The sequence below is a fragment of the Sinocyclocheilus anshuiensis genome, unplaced genomic scaffold, assembly GCF_001515605.1.
Source record: "Sinocyclocheilus anshuiensis isolate Anshui unplaced genomic scaffold, SAMN03320099.WGS_v1.1 scaffold2556, whole genome shotgun sequence".
Lineage (NCBI taxonomy): Eukaryota > Metazoa > Chordata > Actinopteri > Cypriniformes > Cyprinidae > Sinocyclocheilus > Sinocyclocheilus anshuiensis.
The window spans coordinates 138721-148488 of record NW_015541097.1 but is presented as its reverse complement, the minus strand read 5'-3'; the positions used below and the strand labels follow the sequence as shown (position 1 = coordinate 148488).

Here is a 9768-nt window from a genome sequence, read left to right as displayed (position 1 = left end):
CAATTTAGAAATAATTGTGTATGTGCCTTTAGGTCATCCTGTTATGATTTGGAATTATTTGCTGCTCTCTGTACCCCTCCTGGGGATTCGTGCCTAATTTTTGCTAGTCATTCTTCTACACTCGGCGACTTTATCTTTTTTGTGCAAGTTCTGGTTTATTAATCCTCGTTTCTGTCAGGACCACTATCGTCAAAGATGATTGACAATTAGCATACAGTTTGGATTGGCGGTATGGTTCTGTTCTGGGCAAGAACTCCCTGCGCATCCATGCAGCCTAGCATGGATGAGAGCTGGGAGAGCAGCGATAACCACCCCAGGGTAAACAGAACAGAACCAACATAAATGTATTGCAGATATCGTTAAAGTTCAATAATGTTATGTACACATTTTAGAATTAGTCTGATTCAAAGGAGAATCAGAAGGCTGAATCCTGACTGACAGAGGAGGAGTTGGGGATGGAGGAGGGTAATTAGCTATTGAGCAATGCGAAAACTGCTGATACTACTGCGGGACCTTATATATGAATACTTGGATAGGTGTCGTATTCCCATAGGTTGATGGGGATTAGCTGAGAGTCAGCTGATGCGAGCTTGACTAACGTGACCTGCCAGAACTAACGCTACGCTAGATGTTTCATCATCACCTCAAAAATTATTTTCCTCGGGGTTTGCTCAGAGCCTTCTGGATTGTTCTTTCGTATCCCAGGAGATTTACTTTTCAGTTGTTTCTCATTTAGAAATCAACTCTTCCTACTAAAATTACTTGGGAGATATACGATTAGACACAAAAATATAGTGTTGTAGGATGAATGTGGATAGCATGTTGCTCAGATCATTTAATCTTGAAATAATTAGAAAAGTTAGGTTTGAGTTCATTTTGAAATCTTTGACTTTTGATTGCAGAATTTTGAACTTGAATGAGAGCAGTTTGAGACATTGTTGAGATTTACATTTACATTACATTTAGTCATTTAGCAGACGCTTTTATCTAAAGCGACTTACAAATGAGAACAATAAAAGCAGTCAAAACTAACAAAAGAGCAACAATATATAAGTGCAAATGACAAGTCTGTCATTTCTTGAAGATGGTTAAGGACTCAGCTGCTCGGATTGAGTTGGGCAGGTCATTCCACCAGGAGGGAATAGTTAATGAAAAAGTCTGTGAAAGTGATTTTGTGCCTCTTTGAGATGGCACAATAATACGCCGTTCACTTGCAGAACGCAAGCTTCTAGAGGGTACATAACTGAAGTAATGAATTTAGGGTGCAGAGCCAGAGGTGGTTTTGTAGGCAAACATTAATGCCTTGAATTTAATGCGAGCAGAGATGTCTTCTGAAACTCTGTAAGAGACACATTCAAGGTTACTGTGGCATTTTAATCAGGAGAAAATGCAGGACGCTTGATAGTTCATCCAAAAGTCATAACTTGGACTTTTATATGAATGTAAAAAAATGACATGAGGGTAAGTAAATAATGATTTTTTTGGTGAACTATTGCTTTATGGGACTTTACATAAATTCTGTTGTTTTTAAACTAAACTGATCATATTTTGCGTTAAAGGGGTCATATGATGCTATTTTAAAGATCATTATTTTGTGAGGCCAAATAAAGTGCTTTTGCTTTCGCACTGAAACACACAGCGTCTCCCTGACATGGCTGCATCAACACTACTGCTGTTCCTGAATCCACGCCTTCTTTCTTTGCGTGCACATTTGGGCGGCATTATGCTAATATTTCCACATAGTGACGCAGACATGTGGGGGCGTGTTAGAATGAGCCGTTTGTGGTTGACTTAACTTTTATAAAGAATATCTCTTTGGATTTGAGACTTTAGTCTTTGCAACTTTACAGATCTTCTTTATGCACCAAGAGCTTGTAACACTCCAAAGAGAAAGGAAAACTTGAAATCGCATCATATGACCCCTTTAATTAACTTGTTCTTTTATTTGTTTGTTCATTTATTCAGTCATTTATGTGTTTGTTCACTAATGCATTAATTAATTCACAATGTAATTTCATTCAGTCATTTGCTTGTTCATTCATTTGCTCATTATGTCATTTATTAGTAATTTGCTCATTCACTTGTTCATTCATTCATTTGGTCATTTGTTTATTTGAGTCATTGATTAGGTCATTTGTTTATTCCCTTGTTGATCCATTCATTAGGTCATTTGGTCATTTAACTGGTCATTTTATTATTCTGTCATTAATTAATTGAGTTGGTCCTTCATTCATTCACTGATTCTTACTGATTTTCTTACGGCATCATGCTGTCCCTCCTTTCCGATTTAAGCCCCTCCTCTTGTCTCTGTCTGTCTTTCCCTCACTTTCTCTCTCTCTCTCTCTGTCCGTTTATCTTCCTCTCACACTCTCTCTCTCCCCTTCATCTCACCTCCAACTAGTCAGTGTTCGTCTCTGTCCTGCTCTGTCTCTCTCTTTTTCCCTCTCTGTCTATCTCTCTCTCCCTCTCTCTCTCTCTCTTTGGTGTGCTCAAGCTCCAGTCTGGTTTGCTGTCTGTCTGTGCGTTGCCAGTCTTGTTCCTCTGCAGACCTGAACCTCCAGCTGAACCCGGGACTCCAGCTCACTCTGCAGCGGGTAAGACTTTAGGCATGCTCTGCTACCACACAGGGAAGAGTTATGTGACGATAAAACAAGGAACTGTGTTGATGGGATGGAGACAGAAAGGAGAACAAGTGCGACAGGAAGGAAGAAAGTGAGACAGAAAGTACAATGAAATCTGGGAGAAAAATTGGTCAATTATCAAGTATGAGGAAGATTAGAACAGTTAGAGGATGCAGAAAGACAGGGAGAGATGGTCGTCTCATATCAAAGAGTGGCTGCAACATCATCTTCATGTAATATCCCATTCACAAACCACAGCTGAGCTCTGCCAGCGCTCCGCACTATGTGTGTGTGCGTGTGCTAGAGGGAATGAGAGAGCTTGTACAGCATTCCTAAAAATTTAATAGATCACATCTAGTCAAAATGGGACTGTAAAATGATAAAAGACTGGCAGAGAGTTTTATGAAGACATAGAGATGAACTTAATGAATCGCTCATTAAAAAGTGATTTGAACTTCAACACAACGATGAAAGTAATGTGGCATAGAGCACAGATCTATCTATCTATCTATCTGTCTGTCTGTCTGTCGGTCGTTCTGTCTATATACCTATGTATAGTTCTGTCTTTCTATCATTCAGTCTATTTATCTATCCATCTATCCATGTATCTCTCTGTCTGTCTTTCTGTAATTCTGTCTGTCTGTTGGAGTGTTGTTTCTATTTAGTTTGTGTCTCTGAATGCGTATATATTGATCTCATTCATAAACTTGACGCCGATTCTGCTATAAATGTACTGAGATAAATGATACTTTGCCAAATAATATTTCCGTAATAATTATGTTGCCTGCATCAGTTGATTTACCTTTATGTCACTTTTCTAATTGTGCATCTCTTTCATCTCTCAACATATGCATCCATACAAGGACTTTTCATTGACTTCTGTTGTTTTATATTGAGCTAATTTTAGTAAGTCTAAAAGTAACCCTTACAGAAACCATTTTATTTTATTTAGATGTTCATTAAGACATTATTTAATCTTTTTATTAAGGTGACTGTTGAAAAGTCCCTGCAATGTTGGTGATTTCAGGTTTGTTCCTGGTTTCACAATGTAAGCAAAACATCAACATACAGCTTTTCTTATAGTCCAGATGTTGTAATTGCACAATCTGGAGATGGAACTAGCACAGAAAGAGAGGGAAAGACTCACATAAATGGCACAGGATGAGGAGAAGAGCTTGGCTGCATTAGCGCTGCTCCGGTCCTGGTGCAGTAATATGCCTTTGGGTTCAAATACTCTCTGATGCATGCTGTCAGGGTGTGCGGGGACTGCTGGAATGAGGTTAGCATGTTAGCTAAAAGGATTGCATAGCAAAAAGATTACAGCCATTCTGCAGAGATGGCACAAAGTGTGCATGAGTGTGTGTGTGTGTGTGTGTGTGTGTGTGTGTGTGTGTGTGTGTGTGAGTGAAAGATGCATTACTCCTGCAGGCTGCCTTCTCTGGTTAATGAACCAAATCAGTCACACATGCTCAGTCTCTTGCACATGTTTGGTAATTTAACCCTTTTGACTGGATTAACCATCCACCAGAGGTTACCAGTTTAAACTATGCATTTTTTTTAACAAGTCTTTTTTTCCTGCGTTTTCTCTTGTGTGTTTACTGCATGCTGTTGTCTTGATTTAAAGGAGAAATGTTTAATTCCTGCACCACTAGTGGAACCAAATGGAACGGTTCTGTCCCAGAGGTGCGGTCCATCTGTGAGTCCACCTTTTTTGGTGACATAATGCCACACGGACTGATAAAGAACTGTTCTGGAGCCCACAAAAGTCTTTCTGAGCTCCCTTCCAAAACCTAAAATGACAAATAAAGCACTCTACGTCTTTGTGGACTTACTGCAGCCATTGCACATCAGTTGACAAAACCAATGATTGAGTTTGAACTGTTTTTGAAACACGCCCCTCGTCTGCCATTGGTCCGCCAAACAGGTCAAGTCAAATCAAGTCAAATTTATTTATATATCACTTCCTACAATACATTGTTTCAAAGCAGCTACAGACAATCTTGATGTTGATGTTTATAATATCTTAATATCTTCATGCATTATATTCGCCTTTAGCAGATCAGAGCTGGGCGATAATACAGTTTTCAATGATATAAACAACTACAATGTTGAAAGCACCAGTGTTTCTACTTTTTGGGGAAATTAATATATAAATGACTTGCTTAGATGTTGGTGCACATTAAGGAGATGAAAAATCTACTTAAAGTCTCACATTAAGACTTTATCATTTGCCATTATAGGAGATTTAAACAAAAAAATATGACACATTTTCTGCCTCTTTTTTTTTTTTTTTTTTGAATTTATGTGATGTTTGTCTGGCCTAATGTTTCTTAGATTTTTTATTTTTTTTTGTAGTTATGGGCCATTAACTGTGTGTGCTTTGGGTGTTTGTGTTTGCTCATACAATCTCGGCTGAACAGATAGACGTGTGTGTGTGTGTGTGTGTGTGTGTGTGTTTGGATGTGAGAGCAGTCGAGATTGGACAGCTGACACTAATTGAGTATTGGCAGATAGAGAATGCATTGTTGGTGTGTGTGGGATGGTGTGTGTATGTTTGAATATCTCTCGTACGTGGGCAGCTTTTAGATGAAACTCAACTGCCACCTATCTCTAACTAACTGTTTCTGTCTATCTTTCTTTCACACACACACACACACACACACACACACACACACACACACACACACACACACACACACACACACACATCACTCATCAAGGCTTTCTGGAGATTAATTAATGAGCTGTACTGTTGTGACAGTCTTGAAATGATAGATTAATTGATTCACCACTTTGTCAGGTCTGCGTTATTTCAGCCCTGCATTAGAGGCGTCACGTAAAACGATCAAAGCAATTACGGCCGATGTCTTATCAGAACTACGTACGCATAATAATTAAAGCTGAAGTGACTTGTGATTTGGAGGAAAAGTATTTTTTACATTCATGTCATTCCAAACCCACATGACTTTCTTTTCTCTGTAGAACAAAAAAGGGGATTTTTGGAGAATAACTTGGCCATTTTTTATTTATAATAAGTTGTTCATATAAATTATATTTTAAGGCTTCAAGTCTTCAATTAACAGAGGTGAAAAGTATCATGAAATAAATGAAGTGGTCTGTTTCTCAGATATCTATAAAAGGGTTTCAAAAAACGTTCACCTTTGCATTTGACAGAAGAAAGTAAAAGTAAAAGTTGACATTCCTTTTATTTTAGTGACTGCACGCACGCATCTGTTTGAATGCACACACATACAAGCACATTTGCGGCCACATGTATTGAACAGCTGCTCATAGAGAAGAACGTCACAGCTTTCTGCTTCCAGTCACATTCACAAAGCAGGAGGCTGATTCTGAGTCATAACTCAATGTTTGAGCTGTCAGAACCCCTAGATTTCCCACAAATTCAGGTTTAAATTCCCTTTAACCGGTCATGCCTGAGGTTTACACATGATCACGTGCTCATTCAAGGTCAAACGGTCTGATAACTACAGCAGACCACTGCAGTACATACTTATGGATTTTATTTCAGTCTAGTTTTACTTGTGAACATCTTCATCAGACTCGTTTAATTTATGAGGTTCCGATTAAGGATGGATCATGATTAGGGTTGCACTGATTTTCTGATGTATTATAAAGGTAATAATTATGTTTGTGTTATGATTGATAACCAATAAATAATGTTAATATCAAATAATAAATATTATTGAGATTTGTACAATTTATACTATTTTATATGAAAAAAAAAAAATAATCTGAAAAAGTAATTTTAAATGTTGCAATTAAATTTCAAAAACTAAATGTATGTGGAAGAAATTAACTCTACTTTTACTCAGCAAGGATGCATTAAATAGATCAAGAGTGACAGTAAAGTCTTAAAATAGAGCTAAAATTCTATTTCATATAAATGCTGTTCTTTTGAGCTTGAACAAAGATTCCTGAAAAAAGTGTGTATTTGTGTATATATATATATATATATATATAAAGTTAATAATTATGTTGAGCATGTTATGGTCAATAACCAACAAATAATGTTAATAATATTATTGAGATTTTTTATAAATAAATTTTAATAAATAGATATACTATTTATACTATTTTGTGTAAATAAAGTAAAATAAAATAAAATACCAAAATTGTATTAATTTTAAACCCTACAAGTGAATTTAACTATCATAGCATTATAATGTTAATTTCCAGATTATTAAGTAATACATTTTTAAAAATGAAATATTACTCCTTAAAGATTAACTTTGCATTTTAGATAATTGAAAAACTAATCTAAACTACATATATATATATATATATACATACACGCATCCCTAGTAACAATAGATTTTAGATTCTAGATTTTTCTTAGTATTTTTTCATTTTGATATTTTTAGCGTTTCATATTCCTTCTGATCACATCTCAGGCCTTCAATTCGATTCATTTTAAACTGGTTTTGTGTTTATGGTGGATCAGTCAACATTATGAAGAAACAAATCTCGCTCTCGTTTGTGTCCTTGTCAGCGACATTGTGTGGGCATCAGGAGTGTTTGAAATGAATATGTGTGTGTTGAATGCCAAGCCTTTCGTATGCGTGTATTTGTGTGTTTATCTGATTTGGATTTTATCCATAATGCTAAAACACCTGCTAATTATCCACTCAGAATTGAGCCGCATACTAATGGACAGACACACAAACAGGCAGACCCATTAGCTGGCTAATATCAGCGCGGGGCAGATAAACATGAGAGGTTTTCTGTTAATAAGGCATTATTTGGTATGGCAGTGTGTAGATATTCTTTGTACGAGTACAGTGCTAATTTATACATCTGTGCAAAAAGCAGATGTCTGAACGTGGGAATGTATGCTGTATCTTTAGCCTTCCTCTTTTTGCCTTATTCTCTTAGGCTTTAACACATTTAATAATTTGCACAATAATGACTGCTTCTTATGCATCATTTTCTTATGTATCATATAGCCTCAGAAGACTCACTTTTATGATATTTTTATAGTGCTTTTGTTTACTGAAATCTCTTCTGATTGCAGACATTGGAATCTTGGCAAAGCTGAGCCAAATGTGTGTGAATGATCTATTCTAAGCTCTTTGTAGCATTTTAAGGTGAGTATTTTTTGCTTTGGCTTGTGGTTCGGCGAGGGAAAATTCTAACTTTAGACTGACGTTGAGGTTACTGTGTCGCACCAGGAGTCACACCTTCAATTAACCAATCCCTGACCTCCTAAATGAGCTCAGCACTGTGGTGGAGGTCCACTGGGACACCAGTCTAAAACGAACTCACTCAGTCTTATCCTGTTATTCGCACTGTTCTTTCTTTAGCTTTCTGGATGTTCTTAAATACACTGTGATATTTGCCCTAAATGTGCGCATATTCCTTTAAAAGCAGCTGAGCTCTAGAGAAATTATACTTGAATATACACACTAGTATACACACTAGTTCAAACATCTATCTATCTATCTATCTATCTATCTATCTATCGTAATTTTCTTGTTTTCATGCAGCACTTGTAGACTCATTCTCTTTCTGTCTCTATTGCAGAGGTCAATCGTTATTTCAGTCAGCAGAAAAGGAGAGGGAGAGCACATTCCTTTGCTTTTTACTGAATAGCGGTTTTCAGTTACAGTATCTCTGCTTTGTCATCTCCGAAATCCGCTTGTTCTCAAGGGACGCTTGCACCTAAAGGGCAAAATAATAGAAGTCACAACAGCCGATATGAACCCACAACTTCAATCTGGCGGCCAGTAGGATTTCATGTCTTCACCCTGTGGGGAATAGAAACATTTCCCAAGTTCTTTTTGTCTGATAGAGTTCCAGAGGTTAAGAATACTGCCTCAGAGTCAGTACTAACTGTGATTCGGTTCCCCGCTGGATCAAGATTAGTTTTGATTTGTCCTCCGAGATATAATTAGCCTTATTATCCTGTAGTCTGACCCCCCACTCTCACAGAACCAATGGCAATTATTCACGGGACAAAAGAATTTGGTTCCTTTCTAGCTGAATCAAATGCGTGTTTAAAGGGATAGTTCACTCGAGATAAAAAATTCTGTCATCATTTACTCACCCTCATGTAATTACAAACCTTTATGACTTTCTTTCTTCTGTGGAACACTTGATGTGTTTGGTCCATACAATGATTATCTTTCAAAATATTTTTTTCCCCCGGTTGTGAACGAACTATTTAATATGAAAGCTTGTTTATGCAATGGAATAAAAAAATAAATTAAAAAATAAAAGGTAAAATTCCAACTTTTTTCTTACAATTCTGGCTTTTATTCTTGCAATTATAAGTTTATATCTCACAATTCTGTCTTTTTTTCAGAATTCTCTGAGAAACCCTGAGCAAAAACATTTCAGAATTGTGAGATATGAACTTACAAAAAGTCACACTTAACCTTTAATTAAAGTTATATTTATGGTCTTTTGGGATAGGACGGTAGAGAGCTGACAGGAAAGCATTGGGCGGAGAGAGGGGAGCAGGACGTCGAGCGGGAATCGAACTCAGGTCGCCACGAGCGCAGTTGCACTATATGTGTATTATTTGTTTATTCTGTGGTAGAAGCAGGCTTCCAACAGGGTCAGTTGTTGAGTAATTAATATTGCTGACCTCTAATCTGAATACTTGGAACACATGCATTTACATGCTCAGGAATGTTCCGTCACATACAAGCAAATGACAACCAAGAACCAACCAGAATCCTCATCATTTGTGCCAGACCAATCGAATTCACCAATCCTGAGGGTGCACCGCGATTCTGAAGGTCATTTTGCTCCTTGCAAAAACAGACAAGGCACAAACATGTATTGTACTGCTCGAAGCCAGTGAATTCTGGGATAGCCAGAAGATAAAAATGGTCATTGGTGTGGAATGAAGTCGCTTAATTAGGCCGTACAGTGCTTTAATACCCACAGGGCTCTGGGCAATTACAGTAAGAGGCCATTATTACAGTATTACTCTGTGTGACTGCATATATAGCTCATTACTTTCATTTATGTCCTGTACGACCATGAGATTTAAGACCTTTCTCTCTCTCTCCCTTTCATTCTGCAGTCCTCTATGAGGCACTCAGCACACAGCACATGGGGCAGTCGTGGCCTAATGGTTAGAGAGTCGGACTCGTAACCCAAAGGTTGCGGGTTCGAGTCT

The 9768-nt window shown here is 37.4% G+C and overlaps 1 protein-coding gene across 1 annotated transcript in view; it reads left to right on the top strand.

Annotated features, from left to right (window-relative positions):
* Positions 1 to 2513: 2513 nt before the first annotated feature.
* The window catches only part of LOC107690741 (parvalbumin-7-like), a 52979-nt gene continuing 45724 nt past the window's right edge, over positions 2514 to 9768 (top strand). The window contains exon 1 of the mRNA XM_016489149.1: positions 2514 to 2594. The gene's annotated coding sequence lies outside the window, so the exon portion shown is untranslated. The remainder of the gene's footprint in view (positions 2595 to 9768) is intronic.